Consider the following 24,884-nt stretch of genomic DNA (forward strand, 5'->3'; position numbering starts at 1 on the left):
TTCAAAATTTTGACCATTTATGGGGAGGTAACAGAAGGTATGAATCGATATATCCCACCCATATTTGAAAAATAAATACAAATGTAATTTCTTAGATTTAAAAAAAAAATTTTTGGTAATTTTTCTTTATATTTTTCCACTATTTTTTAGTTATTTTATTTTTCAAATTTTTTTAAAAAAACCCCTCTTGCAATTTTTTCGATTTAAAAAATGTATTTTTTTAAATTTTCGGTAATTTTTCTTTCCAAGTCCATAGATTCTTAAAAAAATGTAAAAAATTGCGGGGCTTTAAAATTCCGCCTTATTGTTATTCTTGATAAGGCCCCCCTCCTATCCCCACCAACCAAAAAACGGGGGGATGAATGCAGAGCAAGGAATGAAAACAATACAGGCTTGTTAAAATACCAGACAAAATTGAAGATACCACAAAAAAAATAAATAAAATAAAGCCAACAGAATTTTAACCAGTTTTGTTTTTTTTCGTATTGTTGTTTTTGTTTTTTTCTTTTGCTTCTTTGAGCCATGCACAACAATAACAAGCTATTCCCATACCATTCATTGTTTCGGTGTGGAATCATTGTACCCGTTGACTTGTTGTATCTGTAAGATTTATAACTTCGTTCGCCTCCTGGTTTAGGTTAAGATACTTGTTTCTGAAAGAAAAGAAAAAAAAAACAATTGATTCAATAGAGAGAGAGAGAGAGAATATAGACTTGGCCATCTCAGAGAGCCAGCCAAGTGGGAGATCAAGCCATATTTGTGTTTTGTTTGTTTCTTTGGCTGTGCTGCAAAGCATATGTTCGAACATGTTGCAAGGTTTGATGGTGATCAATTGTTGTGGACTCCCCAATGGTTGGAATTGGAATTGTGAGTTGGTTGTGGGTTTTGCTTTGTGGACTGGTTGTTGTGTTTTGCCGGACTCAAAACGGGTATTGGCCACAATTTTGGGTTCAGCTCAGTTACTTTGAACGTTTTAAGATGAAAAGGTGCAAATTCTCTCGTATGCGGAGTTTTATATGCCGTCGCATTTTTTTTTTGTAAATGATTTACAAGACGCGAGTTTGAATTTCAATAAAGTGTTCTGTGTTTTGTCTTTTTTTTTGTTCGCCTCCTTCATCTTAAGAAAGTAACAAGTCAGTGGAAATAAAAAAGAAGAAGAAAAAAATAAAAAAATAGTAAAAGAAAAGTAAAAAAGCCAGTAAAAAGATAGAATCACACAAAAGCAATACCACAAAGAAAGAAGCAAGAAAAAAATTGGTAATAATATAGGTATGGCAAGAGGAATGAAGAATGAAGTTAACAAGAAGAAAACTCAGTTAATGAGAATAAATCTGAGGCAAGAGTGTGTGTAGTGGTGTTCTGGAATTGGATTGGAGTAAAGAAACTCCTTCTCTGCAACTGGGGGGAAATAACAACAGAAATAGAGAAAAGAAAATACAAAAAAAAAAAAAAATCTAAAACAAAAAAAAAAAGAACAAAAAAAAATGTAATTAAAAAAGTGTAGCAAAAAAATAAAACAAGAAAATATCACAGTTTAAATTATTAAAAAAAAAAATAAAATAAAATAAAAAATACAAAATTAAAATAACTGAAAAAAATCAAAAAACAAAATAAGAAAATATTACAGTTTAAATTATTTCAAAAAAAAAAAAAAAAAAAAAAATAAAAAAAACGAAATTAAAATAACTGAAAAAATTACAAGTTGATAAAATGAAAACTGAAATTAAAACAGTGTAACAAAAGATTAAAATATTAAAAAAATTAAAATTAAAATTATTTATAAAATAATTTAAAAAAAAATAAAATAACTAAAAATGGTAAAAAAATAAAGAAAAAATTGAAAAGACATTTTTTTAAATCATAAATTCACATTTGGATTTTGAAAAATAAAATAACTAAAAAATAGTAGAAAAAAATATAGAAAAATTACCAAAAATTCAAAATAATTTTTTGTTTAATCTAAAAAAAATGTAAAAATATTTTTTTACATCGAAAAAATTAAAAGTGGGTTTTCTTCAAAATTTTGAAAAATAGAATAACTAAAAAATTATGGAAAAAATAAAGAAAAATTATCAAAAATTTCAAAAATATTATTTTTAAAAGTCGAAAAAATTACAAGTGGGTTTTTTCAAAATTTTGAAAAAAATTACAAAAAATTTGAAACATTTATTTTTTTAAATTGAAAAAATTACGTGTGGATTAATTTTTCATAATTTTGAAACAACAGAAAAATTAACAAAAATTTGAAAAATAATTTTTTAAATCGAAACATTACAAGTGGATTTTTTTTCAAAATTTTGAAAAATAAAATAAAAAAAAATAGTGGATAAAAATAAACAAAAAAAAAAATTTCAAAAATAAATTTTTTAAATCTAAAAAATTACATGTGGATTTATTTTTCAACATTTTGAAACAAAGAAAAAAATAAATAAAGAAAAAATACCAAAAAATTTAAATATACATTTTTTAATCGAAACATTACAAGTGGTTTTTTTTTTCAAAATTTTGAAAGATAAAATGACTAAAAAATAGTGGAAAAATAAAGAAAAATTACCAAAAATTTCAAAAATAATTTTTTTTAAATCTAAAAAATTACATTTGGATTTATTTTACAAAGTTCACAAACAAAAAAAGAAAAAAAAATTGAAAAATATTGTTTTTAAATCGAAAAATTACAAGTGTTTTTTTAATTTTAAATTGAAATAACTTTGCAACCTGGATAATTTTCTGGACATATTCAAACTAAAAATCAGGATGCAAACAACTTCCATTAACCCACATGGTGGCTTGAATTGAAAAGGAGGTGCCATATAGGGTTATAATTTTAGGAAAAATCTAAATTATCTCTAAATTTTCTAAAACATATTCCAAAACCATTTATGAAAATTTTCTGGGAAATCGGAATTAAAACAAGTTTAAAAGCAGTAAGTTTGGCCGAGCCGAACTTTGAATACCCTCCACCATTTGGAAATTTTCAGAAAATAAAATCATTAAAATTTTGATGGAAAAAATCGGCCCTGAATTAAAAAACGGGTGGCAATATTTTATGTGCCGATAGTTCGGAAACCAGAGGGGTTAGAGGGACAAATTTTTGTGTCACAAGCCCTTCGATACTAAGCACTATTTTTTTATGAAAATTCACCCTCCACTCTTTATAATATGTGACTGTGATGCAACAAAATTTTCACTCCAAAATAATTGTGGAAATAGTTCATTCCCAAAAATTAATAAATTATAAACCAAAATTAATATAGGTATTCAGTTGGTATATATTATAGCTACAGATTTCTTTTGTTTGGTGACTTATACTGGAATTTGATGTAGAATATTTCTTCCCTTAACATCCTCCGCCTAAGATGAAATTTTGGTGGAAAAAATCGGCCCTGAATTAAAAAGGTACCAAAACGAATGGCAATATTTCACATGCCGATAGCTTGGTAACCAGAGGGGTAAAAGGGATGAATTTTTGCTTCACAAGTCCTTCGATACTAAGGACTTTTTTTTTATGAAAATTGACCCTCCGCTCTGTATACTATCTGGGTTATTGACACTCCAAAGAAAAAAATCTATAAATATTTTATTCCAAAAAACATAAAAAATATACCCAATTTAATATGGGGTTTCTCTTAGTATATATATCTTTTGGTTGGTGACCTATAGTAAAATTTGATGACGAATATTTCTTTCATTGATACCATCTGCCTAAAGTGAAATGCTGGTGGTAAAATTTGGCCTTCATTCAAAGAAGTAGAAAAACGGTAGGTTATAATTCACATGACGATAGTTCGGTAATCAGAGGGGCTAGAGGGGTGATTTTTGGCAATGAGAGTCCCCTAGAACCAAGGAATATTCCTTCTAAAAATAAGCATTCCACGAGTTTTAATATCAAAGTTATGAAGCAATAGACCTCAGCGCTCCATTCAAAATTAGAGAAGTTTGCTTTTAGTTTATTTTTAGATTTTTATTTATTTTTTTTTTTTAATTACTTGTCAGAATTTAAAAAAAAAAAAAAACATAATGGGTTAATGGAAACTTAAACTTGTAGTGAAATTTGATGACGAATATTTTTTCCATTGATACCACCTGCCTAAAGTGAAGTTTTGATGGTGAAAAGCGGCTCTTATTCAATGAGGTAGTAAAACGGATGGTTATAATTCACATGTCAATAGCTCGCCACCCAGAGGGGTTAGAGAGGTGATTTTTGACAATAGGAGTCCTATGGCACCAAGGAATATTCCCTCCAAAAATAGGTACTTCACGTGTCCTAATATCAGAGTTAGGAAGCAAAAGCCCTCAATGCTCCGTTCAAAATTAGAGAAGTTTGCTTTTTGTTTATTTTTAAAGTTTTATTTTTTTAAATTACTTGACAGAATTTAAAAAAAAAAAAAACATAATGGGTTAATGGAAACTTAAACTTGTAGTGAAATTTGATGACGAATATTTTTTCCATTGATGCCATCTGCCTAAAGTGAAGTCTTGGTGGTAAAATTTGGCCCTAATTAAAAGTAGTAGTAAAACGGGTGGTTTTAATCCAAATGTCGATAGTTCGGCAACCAGAGGGGCTAGAGGGGTGATTTTTGGCAATAAGAGTCCTATGGCATCAAGGAATATTTCTTTCAAAAATAAGCATTCCGCGACTTTTAATATCAGAGTTAGGAACCAAAAGCCTTCAATGCTCCATTCAAAGTTAAAGAAGTTTGCTTTTTGTTTATTTTTCAATTTTTATTTTTTTAAGTTTTATTTTTTTTAATTTTTATTTTTTTTAATTTCTATTTTTTTTTTAATTTACTCTCAAGTTATAATGGGTTACTGGAAATTGTTTGCATTGCTTCATTTCATAAAAATATTTTTTTTTAATACAAATTATTTTTCTTTCTGGTTCATAGGTCACAAAATGTAAAACAAAAAATACAAAAACAAAATAAAAAATTGAAAAAATTTAGAAAAAAAAATAAAAATTAAAGAATCAAGAATTACAAAGAGCAAATAAGTGTAGTGAATAAAATTAAGAAAGAATTGCCTATAAAACAAAATAAGAATAAAAAATAAGTAAAATTACAAAATTCTACAAAAAAGAGTGAAAACCAGGGGTTAAATGCCCATAAAGATAAAATACATATTTCCATGAATTCATTGGAAAATAAGGTGCTAAATCGTTGTTTTTCTATGTGGCCATAAAAAAATCCAAGTTCACAAAAAAAGCAACAATAATCATTAAAAAAATCAACAACAACAACATACGCCTTAGAGGCCAAGGAGCCCCTCATTAAAAGGCAGTCATCATTACAGCATTTTCAACCCTCTCTTTCTCTTCGCTGATCTCCTACCAATCATCAGCAGTAGCTGCCTATCATAAAAAAATCCATTTAAGACAAACAATCTACCACAGTCTTCCAAAAAAAAAAAAAAAACAACCACTCTCTTTGCATTCCCTTTATTCATTCAAAACATTGAGGAGTATTAAAGGAATACAAAAAGAAAACAGGTGGATATTTTGGAATAATCAAACCACGTTTTGGGAGTCCAACAACAACAAATAAAAAAAAAAAAAATAAATACAACAACAATACCAATAAACAAAAATAGTGGTCTTCTAGTGGCCCAAGAGCCAAAGGAAATAAAAAAAAAACATCATTTCACTTTGGTCGGTCCAGGTCATTGGCCAATCATCGGAAGAGTGGTGACAAATATCAACACCAGTGTCCCTTGATCTCAACAACGTCATTATCTCCATCATCAGATTGTAAACACTATCATCATCATCGCCACCCCTTCTCCCAGTATCTAGTGGTTGTGGATTATTTCACTTTTTATTGTTGTCTTCAATTTCATCGAAACGGAGTGAAAGGATATTTGTTACATTATATTTAAATGGATAATGTTAATTAAGTAAGTAAATGTTTTTTATTTTTTAATTTATTTTTATTTGTAATTATAAAAAAATAAATTGCAATCTTGGAAAGTTCAAGTGTTAGTATTTTTCAAATTAAAAATAGATAATAGGAAGTGAAAGGAGGGATTAAAATTTTGCAAAGTAAAAAAGTGAAAAGAGAAATGCAATTACCTCGCAGCTTAGCCTTTTGAGTTTTGGCCAAATTTTAAGAGAAGACTTCATTTTAGAGAAATAGTGTCAATGGAAAATATATTCAGCATAAAATTTCACTATGGGGCTGGGAATATGAAAAATCGATATAAGTGATATATACCAACTAAAAGTCCATTCCAAATCGGGTATTCCAAAAACCATAATTTTTTGCGCCAAGAACCTATTCTATTGAATAACGATGCCAAATTTCACTCAAATCTTAATTTTAGGGGGTTGGTATCAATGGAAGAAATATTCTCCATCAAATTTCACTATAAGTTGCGGAACAAAAGAAATTTGTAGGTATAATATATAATAACAAAACAGCCCTCTCAATACCGGTCATTAATTGTTGGGAGAAAAAGTCGATATTAATAGCTTAATATTCCGAATTTGGGCCAAAAATCCACACAGGACTTAACCTTAGGTAAGTGGTGTCAATGGAAGATATATTTAGCATCAAATTTCACTAGGGGTCGGGGAATATGAAAAATCGGTATATGTGATATAATCCAATCAAAATCCCGTTTCAAATTGGGTATCCTAAAAACCATTATTTTTGCACCAAAAACCTATTCTATTGAATACCGATGCAAATTTTCCCTCAAGACTTAATTTTAGGAGGTTGGCATCAATGGAAGAAATGTTCTCCATCAAATTTCACTATGAGTTGCGGACAAATATAAATTTGTAGGTATGGTTTATATTCACAAAAAAGCCCTCACAATACTTGGAATTAATTGTTGGCGAAAAAGCCGTAAATAATAGCTGAGTATTTCGAATATGGGCCAAAAATCTGCACAGAACTTCATCGTAGGTGCATGGTGTCAATGGAAGATATATTCAGCATCAAATTTTACTATGAGTCGGGGAATACGAAAAATCGCTATATGTGATATATACCAATAAAAACCCTATATCAAATTGGGTATCCAAAAAAACATTATTTTTTACGCCAAGAACCTATTCTATTGAATAACGATGTAAATTTTCCCTCAAGACTTAATTTTACGGGGTTGGTATCCATGGAAGAAATGTTCTCCATTAAATTTCACTATAAGTTGCGGAGCAAAAGAAATTTGTATTTATAATATATATATATTAATAACACAGCCCTCACAATACTGGGCATTAATTGTTGGGCGAAAATGTCGATAATAATAGCTCAGTGTTTCGAATTTGGGCCGAAAATCCGCACAGGACTTCACCTTAGGTAAGTGGTGTCAATGGAAGACATATTCAGCATCAAATTTCACTAAGGGTCATTGAATGTGAAAAATCGCTATATGTGATATATACCAATCAAAATCCCATTCCAAATTGGGTATCCAAAAATCCATTATTTTTTCCCCTTAAAAAACGTACTCTGTTGAATAGCGATGCAAATTTCCCCTCAAGACTTAATTTTATGGAGTTGGTATCAATGGAGGAATTATACTACGCCAAATTTTACTATAAGTCGATGAACATACGTAGGCTGTAGGTTTTATATTTATTAAGAAAAAAGTCCATGCAAAGTTGGACATTATTTTTTGGGCGAGAAATTGGTACTCAATCAAAGTTGGTGACATTTTTCCACAAAGGGCCTATTTTAGCGTGATTGTGTCAATGAAAGAAATATCCGAACATAAGACATCTACCGAAATTATATTAATCAATAAAAAGACCCACCCAAATTTAGGCATTATTTTTGAGCGAAATATCGTAATTTATCACAATTTGGACGATTTTTGCCATAATATTTCATTTTAGGAGGTTAATGTCAATGAAAGAAATGTTGTAAATTAAATTTCACCATTAGTCACCAAACACAAGAAATCTGTAGATAAGTTATATATTAACGAAAATGGCCACACTTATTTTTAGGCAGGAAAGTCGTATTTTTACCAAATTTGGTCTAATTTTCCCCCAAGTGTCCACTTTTATCGGTGTAGTGTCAATTAAAAAAAATTCTCCATTGAGTTTTATTATAAGTTCCCGATTATAAGAAATCTGTAAACATGAATTATATTCTTAAAAAGTCTATAGAAATTTGCCCATTATTTTTTGGACGAAAATTCCAATTTCATCAAATTTGGGGCAAATTTTGTCATTGGTTAATGTTAAGAGTTTGGTGTTAATGGAAGAAATATCCTCTGTCAAATTTAACTTTCAGTTTCTAAACAGCAATTTTGGTCAGGGTTTACCTTTTGAGTCATAATGCATATATTTTCGGCTTTGGCCAAAATATTCCCATAAATCTGAATTTTTAGGAGGTGTTGTCAATGGAAGAAATTTTCTGCATCCAACTTAATTTTGAGTTCCTCACACAGAAAATCTGTAGACTTGATAAATATTGACAAAAAGCCCACATAAAATTGGACATTATTTTTTTGGGGCAAAAAAGTCGTACATCATCAAATTTGGTCCAATTCTGCCACATGTCTACATTTTTAGGATAGGTATGTGAATGAAAAAAATGCTCTATGTAAAATGTTTCTATAAGATGCGAAGCAAAACAAATTGTAGGTCATATATAATACTAAAATATCTATACCATAAAAATGTAAGGCATTACTTTTGGACGAAAATTCATATTTTTATTTTGGTTTTGAGCTAAATTTTCCCACAAGACGTCATTTTTGGTGACTAATGTCAATGGGAGAAATGTTCTCCGTTGAATTTAACTATAAGTCGTAGAGCATGAGAAATCGGTAGAAATTAGAAATTGTAAATTAGAAAAAATGTATACCCAGTTGGATATATATAACTAAGGTACTCATTTTTCTGTGTTTTTTGGTACTTTTTAGAATTTGGGTCATTTTTTCCCACAAGACATCATTTTAGCAACTTGATGTAAAGGAAAGTAACATTCTCCATTAAATTTTACTATGAGTCGCCAAGATTAAGAAATCTGTAGATGTGATACAAATCAGAGAAAATTCTTATCCAACTTGTGTATGCAAACAAAACGTCAATATTAGGGTCATTTCAATTTCGGGCCAAAATATTGATGAAGACATTATTTTTGAAACACTATGCCAATGAAAGAATTATTCTCCAGCAAATTTCATTATAGATCGCCTAACACAAGAAATCTCTAGATGTTATATATACCAAAGAAAAATCTAAAACAATGTGAATATACAAAACATAAACTCATTATTTTTTGGGCCAAAAAAATGAATTTTTTGATTTTGGGCCAAATTTTCTCACAAAACTTCATTGTAGCGTCCTGGCACCAAAGGAAAAATTGTTCCTCATCATAATTTACCATAGGTCTCCGAACAAATTAAATCTGTAATTGTCTCTGAATATAAGAAATCTGTAGTTATGTCAAGGAAAATCCTTATCCAATTTTGGTATATAAACTAAACGTTACTTTTTGGGTCATTTCAATTCTGGGTCAAAATATCGGTGAAGATAACATTTTTGAAATGTTTTGCCAATGAAAGAATTATTCTCCAGCAAATTTAATTATAAGTCGCCGAACACAATAAATCTCTAGATATAATATATACCAAACAAAAATCTACAACAATGTGGACATACAAAAAACTCATTATTTTTTGGGTCAAAAATAGGACTTCTTCGATTTTGGTCCAAAATTTCCCACAAATCTTCATTGTAGCGTCATGGTGCCAAAGGGAAAATTGTTCCTCATCAAAATTCACCACAAGTCTCCGAACAAATGAAATCTGTAATTGTCACTGAATATAGGAAATCTGTAGTTACGTCAAGGAAAATCCTTATCCAATTTTGGTATACGTTACTTTTTGGGTCATTTTAATTTTGGGCCAAATTTTGGTGAAGACATCATTTTTGAAACATTGTGCCAATGAAATAATTATTCTCCATAAAATTTTACTATAGGTCGCTGAACACGAGAAATCTGTATTAATGATATATACCATTTAAATGCCAATAACAATGTGTATATATAAACAAAATACTTTTTGGGTCAAAAATATGACTTTTTTTGATTTTGGCCCAAAATTTTCCACAAAACTTCATTGTAGCATCATGGTGCCAAAGAGAAAATTGTTCCTCATCAAAATTTACCATAAGTCTCCGAACAAATGAAATCTGTAGTTGTAGCTAAATATAAGAAATCTGTAGTTGTGTCAAGGCAAATCTTTATCCAATTTAGGCATATAAACTAATCGTTACTTTTTGGGTCATTTCAATATTGGGCCAAAATATCGATGAAGACATCATTTTTTAAGCATTATGTCAATGAAGGAATTATTCTCCAGCAAATTTCATTATAGATCGTCAAACACAAGAAATCTCTAGATGTAATATATACCAAAGAAAAATCTACAACAATGTGAATATACAAAAAAAAAATCATTATTTTTTGGGTCAAAAATATGACTTTTTTGATTTTGGGCCAAATTTTCCCACAAAACTTCATTGTAGCGTCATGGTGCTAAAAGAAAAATTGTTCCTCATCAAATTTTACCATAGGTCTCCGAATAAATGAAATCTGTAATTGTCACTGAATATAAGAAATCTGTAGTTATGTCAAGGAAAATCCTTATCCAATTTTGGTAAACGTTACTTTTTGGGTCATTTCAATTTCGGGCCAAAATGTCGATGAAGACATTGAAAGAATCATTCTCCATCAAATTTTACTATAGGTCGCTGAACAAGAGGAAATCGTAGAAATGATATAATTATGTAAAAAATCTATTTTAATTTGTCTCTATATAACAGTCGTAAAAATTGGGAGATTTTTGGCTTTTTCGATTTTAGGTTAGTTTTGCCCACAAAACTTTATTTTAGCAACTTGACGTCAAGGAAGGGAATATTCCTTATCGAATCCTATTGTAAGTCGCAGAACACGAAAACCCCGTAGAAATGATATAACTATGTAAAAACCCTATTTTAATTTGTCTATATAAAAAAGTCGTAAAAATTGGGAGATTTTTGGCCTTTTTCGATTTTAGGTCAGTTTTTTCCCGCAAAACTTCATTCCCGCAATTCTTCATTCATTGATGTCAAGGAAAGGAATCTTCCTTATAAAATTCTACTATAAGTCGTAGAGCACCGGAAAGTAGTAGAAATAACACAAATAAGTAAAAAACCTCCACCAATTTGCCTATATAAATAAGCCCCTTATATTTGGTAGTAATTTTGATCTTTTTCGATTTCAGGTGAGTTTTTACCACAAAACTGAATTTTAGCCCATTGATGCTAATGGAAGAAATATTCTCCATAAAATTTAACCACAAGTCACGCAATATAAGAAATCTGTAACTATGATATATAGCAGGGAAAATCCTTATAAAATTTGGGTATATAAACAAAACGTTTATTTTTGGGTCATTTTAATTTTGGACCAAAATGTCGGTGAAGACATCATTTTTGAAACATGGTGCCGATGAAAGAATTATTCTCCAGCAAATTTCATTATAGGTCGCCGAACACAAGAAATCTCTAAATGTGATATATACCAAACAAAAATCTACAACAATGTGGACATACAAAAAACTCATTATTTTTTGGGTCAAAAATAGGACTTCTTCGATTTTGGTCCAAAATTTCCCACAAATCTTCATTGTAGCGTCATGGTGCTAAAAGGAAAATTGTTCCTGATCAAAATTTACCATAAGTCTCCGAACAAATGAAATCTGTAACTGTCACCGAATATAAGAAATCTGTAGTTATGTCAAGGAAAATCCTTATCCATTTTTGGTATATAAACTAAACGTTACTTTTTGGGTAATTTTAATTTTGGGCCAAAATATCGATGAAGACATCATTTTTGAAACATTATGCCAATGAAAGTATTATTCTCCGGCAAATTTCATAATAGGTCACCGAGCGCAAGAAATCTCTAAATGTGATATTTAGCAAAGAAAACTCCACAAAAATGGGGATATACAAAAAATTCATTATTTTTTGGGTCAAAATATGACTTTTTTAATATTTTGGTTCAAAATTTCCCACAAATCTTCATTGTAGCGCCATGGTGTCAAAGGAAAAATTATTCCTCATCAAATTTTACCATAAGTCTCCGAACAAATGAAATCTGTAATTGTCACTGAATATAGGAAATCTGTAGCTATGTCAAGGAAAATCCTTATCCAATTTTGCTGAACGTTACTTTTTGGGTCTTTTTAATTTCGGACCAAAATATCGATAAAGACATCATTTTTGAAACATTATGCCAATGAAAGAATTATTCTCCAGCAAATTTCATAATAGGTCTCTGAACGCAAGAAATCTCTAAATGTGATATATAGCAAAGAAAAATCCACCAAAATGGGGATATACAAAAAAATGATTTTTTTGGGTAAAAAATACGACTTTTTTGATTTTGGCCCAAATTTTCCCACAAAACTTCATTGTAGCGACATGGTGCCAAGGGAAAAATTATTCCTCATCAAAATTTACTGTAAGTCTCGGAACAAATGAAATTTGTTACTGTCACTGAATATGAGAAATCTGTAGTTATGTCAATGAAAATCCTTATCCAATTTTGGTATATAAAGTAAACGTTACTTTTTGGGTCATTTCAATTTTGGGCCAAAATATCAATGAAGGCATCATTTTTGAAACATTATGCCAATGAATGAATTATTCTCCATCAAATTTTACTATAGATCGCTGAACAAGAGGAAACCATAGAAATGATATAATTATGTAAAAAACCTATTTTAATTTGTCTATATATAAAAAGTCGTAACAAATTGGGAGATTTTTGGCCTTTTTCGATTTTAGGTTAGTTTTACCCAAAAAACTTTATTTTAGCAACTTGATGTCAAGGAAAGGAATATTCTTTATCAAATTCAACTATTAGTCATAGAGCATGAAAAATTTGTAGAAATGGTGTAAATAAGTAAAATATCTACACCAAGTTGGATATATAAGTGAGGTATTCATCATTTGTGTTATTTTTGGTAGTTTTTTAAATTTGGTCCATTTTTTTCCACAAAACATAATTTTAGCAACTTGAGGTCAAGGAAATGAATATTCCTTATAAAATTCTACTGTGAGTTTCAGAACACGAAAAAGATGTCAAAATTATATAAATAGATAAAATACCACTTTCAATTTGCTTATATAGAATTTGGTAGTATTTTTGGTCATTTTCGATTTTAAGTCAGTTTTTCCCACAAAACATTCATTTTTGCAACTTGAGGTCAAGGTAAGGAATATTGTTCATCAAATTTTACCATTAGTTGCCAAACATAAGAAATCTCTAAGTTTGATATATATCAGGGAAAATTCTTATCCAATATGTGTATATAAACAAAATGTCAATTTTAAGGTCATTCCACTTTTGGGTCAAATTATCAATGAAGACTTCATTTTAGAAGCATTAAGCCAATGAAAGAATCATTCTCCATCATATTTTATTATAGGTCACTGAACACGGAAAACCGTTGAAATGATAGAATTATGTAAAAAAAACTCTTTTAATTTGTATATATAAAAACAGGTAAAAAAATTGGGAGATTTTTGGCATTTTTCGATTTTGGGTCAGTTTTTTCCACAGAACTTCATTTTAGCTATTTGATGTCAGGGAAAGAAATGTACTCCATCAAATTTTACTGTATGTTCCGGAACACGAGAAAGCCGTAGAGTATATATAGTTATGTAAAATACCTCTTGCAATTTGCTTATGTAAATTAGTGGCAAAAATTGGTAGTATTTTAGGACTCATTCTATTTTTAGTCAGTTTTTTCCCGCAAAACTTCATTCTAGCAACTTGATGTGAATAAAGAAATCTTTTTTGTCAAATTCTACAGTAAGTTCCCAAACCCGAGAAAACCGTATAAATAATATAAATAAGAAAAAAAAAACTCTTTCAATTTGCTTACATAAAAAAGTCGTTAAATTTGGTAGTATTTTTGGTCTTTTTTCGATTCTAGGTCAGATTTTTCCCCAAAAAACATCAATTTAGCAACTTGAGGTCAAGGAAATGAATATTCCTTATAAAATTCTACTGTGAGTTTCAGAACACGAAAAAGTTGTCAAAATTATATAAATAGGTAAAATACCACTTTCAATTTGCTTATATAAAAAGTAGTTTGAATTTGGTATTATTTTTGGTCATTTTCGATTTTAGGCCAATTTTCCCACAAAACTTGATTTTAGCTGCTTGATATTAATGAAAGAAATATTCTCCATCAAATTTTAGTATATGTAACTGTATATAAGAAATCTGTAACTATGATATATAGCAGGGAAAATCCTTATAAAATTTGGGTATATAAACAAAACGTTTATTTTTGGGTCATTTCAATTTTGGGTCAAAATATTGATGAAGACTTTATTTTAGGAACATTGTGCCAATGAAAGAATTATTCTCCGGCAAATTTCATTATAGGTCACTGAACACCAGAAATCTGTAGATGTAATATATACCAAGCAAAAATCTGCAAAAATGGGGATATACACAAAATTCATTATTTTTTTGGGTGAAAAATATGACTTTTTTAATTTTTGGTTCAAAATTTCCCACAAATCTTCATTGTAGCGCCATGGCGTCAAAGGAAAAATTATTCCTCATCAAATTTTACCATAAGTCTCCGAACAAAAGAAATCTGTAATTGTCACTGAATATGAGAAATCTGTTGTTATGTCAAGGAAAATCCTTATCCAATTTTGGTGAACGTTACTTTTTGGGTCATTTCAATTTCGGACCAAAATATCGATGAAGACATAATTTTTGAAACATTATGCCAATGAAAGAATTATTCTCCAGCAAATTTCATTATGGGTCACCGAACATAAGAAATCTCTAAATGTGATATTTAGCAAAGAAAAATCCACAAAAATGGGGATATACAAAAAGTTCATTATTTTTGGGGTCAAAAATAGGACTTCTTCGATTTTGTTCCAAAATTTCCCCCAAAACTTCATTGTAGCGTCCTGGTGCCAAAGAGAAATTTGTTCCTTAACAAATTTCACCAAAGGTTTCCGAACAAATGAAATCTGTAATTGGAATCAATATAATTGAAATATTGATGCTATTTCATTTCACCCTAGCTCGTCGCCTCAATACCCATGACTTTGATGTGTTAACCACATTGTAATATTTTGATTTCTATTTTGTTTTTTCTTGTTTTTTTTCTATAAATACTAATTCTTTTAATGTTTCTTTTTTATTTTTTAATTCCATTTTGATTATTTTGTATTAGAATCAAATTTTCAATAACATATTGTGGTTTTTTGGTCTATATTTACAATCGATTTGCAAAACAGCATATCAACATCTGTCAAAAGCTTGGTGTTGTTGTTGTTGTTGCTATTGTATTTTTTATTGTTATTACTAATCAAAAACCTATTGAAAACTTGGCACACTAATTAATCATTAATTTTAGTCTATTTTCAAAGGTTCAACGCAACTGTTCGAATTAAGTAGCAGATTTATTTAAAGGCGTTTAACGGTTGTTTGGCGGGAGAAAATGAAAAGAAAATAATAAAAATTACAATACAATTCAGCAATTTTCTGCCAATTCGATTTTGTATTGAAAAAAAAAACCGCATGACGTTATTTCCGAATTGAAAAAAATTTTGGTAACCTTGAATAACTTTGAAGTTTGGAATTTTTTTCGATTCGAATCATAGTCAGCTATACACAAATGACAATTTTTTCCCCAAAAACCTTTTTTTTTGTTTGTTAAATGTTAAGAAAAAAAAGTAAAAGTAAATGTTTTGTGTATTCGAGCGAGTGTGTGTGTTTGTGTCCAAACCTCATTTAAATGCATTTAATTGTAGCTGGGGAAAATTATTGTTTTTATTTTCGCTGAGAATTTGTTGAATGGCGAAAATTTTGCAAAAAAAAAAAAAAAAAAATATTTCCGGTCAGGCGTAATGAAATATTCCCACTATTTTGGTGAAATGAATAAGTGCTACATATATACATATGTGATATCAAAAACAAGAGGTATGTAAATCTATACGCATTTAGATGATGATTTCCAAACATATTAAAACGGGATCCATTAATTGGTGGTTAGTGAAAATAAAACTCAAAACGTGCAATTTATTTATTCAAATTTTTCAGTACTATATACCACATTTACAGATTTCATGTCATCCGGGACATATATTGAAATTTTATGAGGAACATTTTCTCCATTGGCATTACTCCAATAAAATGAAGCCTTGGGCAAATAATTCACCAAATTTCAAAAAAGGTCGAAATTGAGCCCCTAAATTTATAATATCCAAATCGGCAGCGATTTTTCAATACTATATATCACATTTACAGATTTCATGCCTTCAGTGGCTTATAGCGAAATTCTATGAGGAATATTTTCTCCTTTGGGGTTGCCCCACTAAAATGAAGTCTTGGGCAAAAAATGGACCAAATTTGAAAAAGGTCGAAATTTAGCCCCTAAATTTATAATATCCAAATCGGCAACGATTTTTCAATGCTATATATAATATATAGAGATTTCATGTCCTCAGTGACTTATAGGGAAATTCTATGAGGAATATTTTCTCCTTTGGGATTACCGCACTAAAATGAAGCCTTGGGCAAAAAATGTGCCGAATTTGAAAAAAGGTCTAAATTAAGCCCCTAAATTTGTAATATCCAAATCGGCAGCGATTTTTCTATGCTATATATCATATATAGTGATTTCTTGTCCTCAGTGACTTATAGCGAAATTCTATGAGGAATATTTTTCCCATTGACATTAACCCACTAAAATTAAGCCTTAGGCAAATAATTGACCAAATTTAAAAAAGGTAAAAATTGAGCCCCTAAACTATTAATAATCAATTCGGTAACAATTTTTCAATGCTATATATCATATATAGAGATTTCTTGTCTTCGGGGACTTATAGTGAAATTTTATGGGGAATATTTTCTCCATTGGGATTATCCTACTAAAATAAAGCCTTGGGCAAAAAGTGGACCAAATTTAAAAAATTGTCTAAATTGAGCCCTCCTAAATATAAAATATCCAATTAAGAAGCGATTTTTCTATGCTATATATCATATATAGAGATTTAATGTCTTCCGGGACTTACAGTGAAATTTTATGGGGAATATTTTTTCCATTGACATTATTCCACTAAAATGAAGCCTTGGGCGAATAATTGACCAAATTTGAAAAAAGGTCAAAATTGAGCCCCTAAATTTGTAATATCCAAATCGGCAGCGATTTTTCAATGCTATATATCAAATATAGAGATTTCATGTCCTCAGTGACTTACAGTGAAATTTTATGAGGAATATTTTCTCCATTGGGATTATCCCACTAAAATAAAGCCTTGGGCAAAAAATGGACCAAATTTGAAAAAAGGGCAAAATTGAGCCCCTAAATTTGTAATATCCAAATCGGCAGCGATTTTTCAATGCTATATATTACATATAGAGATTTCATGTCCTCAGTGACTTATAGCGAAATTCTATGAAGAACATTTTCTCCTTTGGGATTACACTACTAAAATTAAGCCTTGGGCAAAAAATCGACCAAATTTGAAAAAAGGTAAAAATTGAGCCCCTAAATTTGTAATATCCAAATCGGCAGCGATTTTTCTATGTTATATATCATATATAGAGATTTCTTGTCCTCAGTGGCTTACAGTAAAATTCTATTGGGAATATTTTCTCCATTGGGACTACCCCACTAAAATGAATGCTTGGGCAAAAAATCGACCAAAATTGAAAAAAGATCTAAATTGAGGCCCAAAATTTGCAATATCCAATTTGGCAGCGATTTTTCAATGCTATATACCATATATAGAGATTTCCTGTCTTCTGTAAATTATAGTAAAATTCTATTGGGAATATTTTTTCCATTAGCACCACGGCGCTAAAATTAAGTCTTCTGACAAAAATTGACCAAATTTGAAAAAAGGTCGAAATTAAAGCCAATAATTATTAACATCAATGATTATTAACATTGGCTCCGATATTTCCAAGCTATATAGCAGATTTACAGATTTAAAATATTATGTGATCTATACGGAAATTTAGTGAGGAGTATTTTTCCCATTGACAAGAATTGGCTAAAACGAAGTCTTCTGACAAAAATTGACCAAATTTGAAAAAAGGTCGAAAATAAACCCAAATATTGTTAACTTAAATTTGGCTCCGATATTTCCATGCTATATAGCAGATGTACTGATTCCATGTACTCAGTGATCTATACGGAAATTTAGTGAGGAATATTATTCCCATTGACTCTATCTGGCTAAAATTGAATCTCAAGCAAAAAATCGACCAAAACTAAAAAAAGCCGAAATTAATACCCGAAATTGCAAAATCCTATTTTCGTTGAATAAATTATTTTATAAAAAATGAATATCTTTAGAATCCTTGCTCGGTGGTCTTTAGTGGAAACCGGTGAGGATTTTTTTTTTCATTTTTAAATCCTACTAAATTAAAGTCTACTGGGGGAAAATTGGGCGAATTTCAACAAAGTCATAATTGATCCCTAAATATATGCTACACATTTTGGTATGAGTATTTTACTAATATATATCATTTCCAGAGATATGATGTGTGTGGGGACTTATAGTGAAATTTGATGAGGAATATTTTTTCTATTGACACCATTTGCATAAAATAAAGAAATTCGGAGAAAATTTGCCCTAAACTCAAACAGTTGATAAATAATACAAAAAATATCCCAAAAAAATTCAAATTCAAATTCAAATTTTTATTGAGTCTTTTTTTTTAACACGAAAATTTACAATTTTGAAGTGAAGAAAGAAATACTTAAAACTATAATGTTTTGTTTTAATGACTAAAGCGTATTTTCAGCGTCTGGCTTTACAAAAATTGATAATTAGTGTTTACTAAACTAAGAGTGTATATCGTGCTTGCTCCCGGCACTACAATGTTTGAGAGCATGTCTCATTTTATTTACCTTAAAACTAACTTAACCTAAACCTAACCTACACTTAAACAACAGAGATGATCAAACGAAAGTTTGTTCATCTAAGTTGTTAACTAGCCCCTGTGAATTCCACGAGAGGTGCTAATGTAAAATTCTGGACACTGAATATCTTCCAGAGACATGTATAAGTCAATACCTAACGGTGAGACGTAATTAGTATTTTGCCACGTGAAATTAGATTCCTTATTAACACATTCCTGAATAAGCAAGTTTGAATGCATAAAAGCCCTGTTAGCGTAGTTTTTAATTAAACGCATAGCATATACTGAGATTGGGGTAACTTTCGATGCTTCGTATATATACCGATTTGAGAAACGCTTATTATGGTACTTAAAATTTTTTCCAACACAGAGACGAAGTATTTTTCTTTCGAAGAACATTTTCTCCTTTGGGATTACACTACTAAAATTAAGCCTTGGGCAAAAAATCGACCAAATTTGAAAAAAGGTAAAAATTGAGCCCCTAAATTTGTAATATCCAAATCGGCAGCGATTTTTCTATGTTATATATCATATATAGAGATTTCTTGTCCTCAGTGGCTTACAGTAAAATTCTATTGGGAATATTTTCTCCATTGGGACTACCCCACTAAAATGAATGCTTGGGCAAAAAATCGACCAAAATTGAAAAAAGATCTAAATTGAGGCCCAAAATTTGCAATATCCAATTTGGCAGCGATTTTTCAATGCTATATACCATATATAGAGATTTCCTGTCTTCTGTAAATTATAGTAAAATTCTATTGGGAATATTTTTTCCATTAGCACCACGGCGCTAAAATTAAGTCTTCTGACAAAAATTGACCAAATTTGAAAAAAGGTCGAAATTAAAGCCAATAATTATTAACATCAATGATTATTAACATTGGCTCCGATATTTCCAAGCTATATAGCAGATTTACAGATTTAAAATATTATGTGATCTATACGGAAATTTAGTGAGGAGTATTTTTCCCATTGACAAGAATTGGCTAAAACGAAGTCTTCTGACAAAAATTGACCAAATTTGAAAAAAGGTCGAAAATAAACCCAAATATTGTTAACTTAAATTTGGCTCCGATATTTCCATGCTATATAGCAGATGTACTGATTCCATGTACTCAGTGATCTATACGGAAATTTAGTGAGGAATATTATTCCCATTGACTCTATCTGGCTAAAATTGAATCTCAAGCAAAAAATCGACCAAAACTAAAAAAAGCCGAAATTAATACCCGAAATTGCAAAATCCTATTTTCGTTGAATAAATTATTTTATAAAAAATGAATATCTTTAGAATCCTTGCTCGGTGGTCTTTAGTGGAAACCGGTGAGGATTTTTTTTTTCATTTTTAAATCCTACTAAATTAAAGTCTACTGGGGGAAAATTGGGCGAATTTCAACAAAGTCATAATTGATCCCTAAATATATGCTACACATTTTGGTATGAGTATTTTACTAATATATATCATTTCCAGAGATATGATGTGTGTGGGGACTTATAGTGAAATTTGATGAGGAATATTTTTTCTATTGACACCATTTGCATAAAATAAAGAAATTCGGAGAAAATTTGCCCTAAACTCAAACAGTTGAAAAATAATACAAAAAATATCCCAAAATTATTGGAGGTATTACACAGATATATCTAACTTTTACACAATTAATGTGCTTGGCGACTTATTATAAAATGTGATAAGCAATAATTTTTCCATTGATACCATCTGCCTAAAGCTAATTGTTTCGGGGGAAATTGATCCAAATTCCGCTAAAGTCGAAATTTTCCCCTAAAAATATGCTGCCAATTTTGTTATGAGCATTATACAGATATATATCCTTTCTAGAGGTTTGATGTCTATGAGGACTTATAGTGAAATTTTATAGGCAATATTTTTTTCATTGACACCATCTGCCCAAAGCAAGTATTTCGGGGGTAAATTGACCCGAATTCCACTAAAGTCGAAATTGACTCCTAAAAGTATGCTTCCAATTTTCGTGTGAGTATAAATCATTTCTGGAGATTTGAAGTGTTTTTGAATAGTGAAATTTCATAAGGAATATTTGACATATTTGACCTTTGACGACATTCGCCTAAAATAAAGAATTTCGGAAAAAATTTGCCCAAAATACAAAAGGTTGGAAGTTTATAACAAAAATTATCCCAATATTGGTAAGGATATTACATTGATATATTTAACTATAACAGAGTTATTGTGCTTGGGAACTTATAATAAAATTTCATACGGAATAACTTTTCCATCGACACCATCTGCCTAACACTAAGCATTGCTGAGAAAATTGGCCCGAATTCCAATATAGTCGAAAGTGGCCCCTGAAATTATGCTTCTAATTTTGGCATGAATATTATTTTGATAATTATCATTCCTAGAGATTTGAAGTGTGTGGAGACTTATTGCCAATTTTGTAAGAAATATTTTTTCTATTAACACTATGCCGCCAAAATGAAGTCTTTGGTTGGGAAATTGCCCAAAATCCATAAATGTCGATTAATAACCCTCATACTTAATTTTTATATGGACCTACAACGTTACATTCCATATTTACAGATTTCGTGTTTTCGGCGACTTATAGTGAAATTTAATAAGGAATGTTTTTTTTTCTATAACAATATCATGCTAAAATCAGGCATTTCAAGGTAAATTGGGGCCAAATCAAAAAAAGTATAAAATAAGCCCCTAAAACAAATATCTCGATTTCGTAAGAGAATTGTATTATTAAATATCTTATCTAAAGATTTCTTGTGTTCTAACACTTATACTAGAATTTAATGGAAAATATTTCTCCCTTTGAAACTTTCCCTCTAAAATGAGGTCTTGGGGATAGGTATGGGTTTTAATAGAACAGATCATAAAATTAACCCTTTTCAAGCAATAATCAATTTTGCTGAGCCATTTTATTGTTAAATGTGTTATTTACAGATTTCTTGTGTTTGAAGACCTATACTGGAATTTAATGGAGAATATTTCTCTCCTTGAAACTACTCCCCTTAAATGAGGTCTTGAGGGTAGATTGGGGCCCTAATCGAAAAAAGTCTGAAATTAACCCTTTTAAAGCAATAATCAATTTTGAGGAGTTTTTTTTTTTGTTAAAAATCTTAAATACAGATTTCTTGTTTTCGAAAACCTACAGTGAAATTTTATGGAGAATATTTCTCTCCTTGAAACTACCTCGCTAAAATATGGCCTTGTGGGTAGATTTGGGCACTAATCGAAGAAAGCATAAAATTAACCCTTTAAAATCAGTAATCAATTTTGGGGAGGTTATTTTATTGTTAAATATCTATTCTACAGATTTCTTGTTCTCGAGGACCTATGCTGGAATTTAAAGGAGAATATTTTTTCTCTTTAAAGTACACCGCTAAAATGAGGTCTTGGAGGTTATTTGGGGCTCTATTCGAAAAAAGTATAAAATTAACTCTTAAAAACAAATATCTCATTTGCAGTGGGCTTTTAATTGCTAAATACTTTGTCTGCAGGTTTCTTGTGCTCGAAGACCTATGCTGAAATTTGATGGAGAATATTTCTCTCATTGGAAGTACACTGCTAAAATGAGGTCTTGGGGGTAAATTTGTGCCCTAATCGAAAAAAGTATAAAATTACCCATTTTTAACCAATAATCAATTTTGAGGAGACTATTTTATTGTTAAGTAGCTATTCTATCGATTTCTTGTGTTCGTAGACCTATAGTAAAATTTAATGGAGAATAGGTCTCCCCTTGGAAGTATTCCTGTAAAATGATGTCTTGGGGGTAGATTTGGGTCCCAATCGAAAAAAGTCTACAATTAACCCTTTTAAACCAATTATCAATTTTAAGGAGGTCATTTTGTTATTAAATATCTTATCTACCGATTTTTTGTGTTCGAGGACCTATACTAGAATTTAATGGAGAATATTTGTTCCCTTGGAATCACCCCTCTAAAATGAGGTCTTGGGGTAGATTTGGGCCCTAATCGAAAACAATCTAAAATTAACCCTTTTAAACCAATAATCGATTTTGCTGAAGCCATTTTGATGTTAAATATATTATCTGCAGATTTTTTGTGTTCGAAGACCTATACTGGAATTTGATGAAGAATGTTTCTCTCCTTGAAAGTATCCCGCTAAAATGAGGTCTTGGGGGTAAATTTGTGCCCTAATCGAAAAAAGTATAAAATTACCCATTTTTAACCAATAATCAATTTTGAGGAGACTATTTTATTGTTAAGTAGCTATTCTATCGATTTCTTGTGTTCGTAGACCTATAGTAAAATTTAATGGAGAATAGGTCTCCCCTTGGAAGTATTCCTGTAAAATGATGTCTTGGGGGTAGATTTGGGTCCCAATCGAAAAAAGTCTACAATTAACCCTTTTAAACCAATTATCAATTTTAAGGAGGTCATTTTGTTATTAAATATCTTATCTACCGATTTTTTGTGTTCGAGGACCTATACTAGAATTTAATGGAGAATATTTGTTCCCTTGGAATCACCCCTCTAAAATGAGGTCTTGGGGTAGATTTGGGCCCTAATCGAAAACAATCTAAAATTAACCCTTTTAAACCAATAATACATTTTTAGGAGGCTATTTAATTGTTTAATATCTTATCTACAGATTTCTTGTGTTCGAGGACATATACTCGAATTTAATGGAGAATAAGTCTCCTCTTGGAAGTATTCCTCTAAAATGAGATCTTGGGGGTAGATTAGGGCCCTAATCGAAAAATGTCGAAATTTAAAATCCTTTTAGACTAATAATCAATTTAGCTGAGACCATTTAATTAGTAAATATCTTATCTACAAATTTCTTGTGTTCGAGGACCTATGCTGAAATTTAACGGAGAATATTTCACCTCTTGAAACTGCCCCGCTAAAATAAGGTCTTGGGGGTAGATTTGGGTCCCAATCGAAAAAAGTCTACAATTAGCCCTTTTAAACCAATAATCCATTTTAAGGAGGTCATTTTGTTATTAAATATCTTATCTACCGATTTCTTGTATTCGAAGACCTCTACTAGAATTTAATGGAGAACATTTCTTCCCTTGAAACTATCCCGCTAACATGAGGTCTTAGGGGTATATTCGGCTCTAAGTCGGAAAAGCATCAAAGTAACCCTTAAAAACAAATGTCTCATTTTGCTGAGAGCTTTTTATTGCTAAATACTTTATCTACAGATTTCTTGTATTCCGAGACCCATCGTAGAATTTGATGAAGAACAATTCTTCCATTGGCATCATGCTTCTAAAATGCAGTCTAGTGGCCTCACTTAGTGTTTTATTATAACCCTATCGTATGATGGCCAATTATTTTGCTATTTCTTTTAGCCTCTATATTCCGACCTTCCTTTCACAAAAAGAAAAAAAAAATTACTTGCAAAAAAGGAGAGGGAAAACCGGAAATGAGCATTTTTGTATTTCTCTTTTCGTACTTTTTTAAAGTTCCATAAAAAAATCTAAGGGGGAACTTTTGCAATTTAAGTTAACTTGCATGTCTTGCTAGGTATCAGAGGCAATTATTTTTTTTTTAATTAAAATAATAATTTAGCTTTTTTACAATATCTTGGAATTGAAATGCATTCATCAGTGAATGACACATAAGATGTGAAGCGGTGGTGTTGTTGTCTTCGTAAAAATTTAAAATTTCCAGGGCTGTAGATGATCTAATCCTCTCCATGCATCTTCATGATGTCATAAAACTTTGCGGAGATGGTTAATAATTGTTTCGTTTGTTTATGAACTTTATTTCGAATTAAAAAACAATTGTTGTTATTGTAAAAAAAAAAAAAACGAAAACTGCAATAATTCTATAATTTTGTATAATTACCAATAACAATACCATGAGTCGGACGTACAGTAAACACGGCTTACAAAAGAAACAACCTCAGCCATCATCGCCATCGGTGTTTATTCATAAAATTACAACTGGCTACTGGGTTTTCGTTTGTGTATTTTAGCCACATTTGTTGGCCAACAA

General features: G+C 30.2%; 1 protein-coding gene across 2 annotated transcripts in view; it reads left to right on the forward strand.

The window, feature by feature from the left end:
• The first annotated feature begins 860 nt into the window (after positions 1-860).
• The window catches only part of LOC101891188 (uncharacterized), a 332,789-nt gene continuing 308,765 nt past the window's right edge, over positions 861-24,884 (forward strand). Inside the window, exons 1-2 of one of the 2 annotated variants that reach the window (XM_059132139.1) lie at positions 861-1,269; positions 4,887-5,889. The gene's annotated coding sequence lies outside the window, so the exon portion shown is untranslated. Of the gene's footprint in view, positions 1,270-4,886; positions 5,890-15,791; positions 15,969-24,884 lie in introns of those variants that run through there. The other variant, XM_059132141.1, reaches the window with a different exon arrangement.

Source organism: Musca domestica, unplaced genomic scaffold, assembly GCF_030504385.1.
Source record: "Musca domestica strain aabys unplaced genomic scaffold, Musca_domestica.polishedcontigs.V.1.1 110, whole genome shotgun sequence".
In the NCBI taxonomy this organism is placed as follows: Eukaryota; Metazoa; Arthropoda; class Insecta; order Diptera; family Muscidae; genus Musca; species Musca domestica.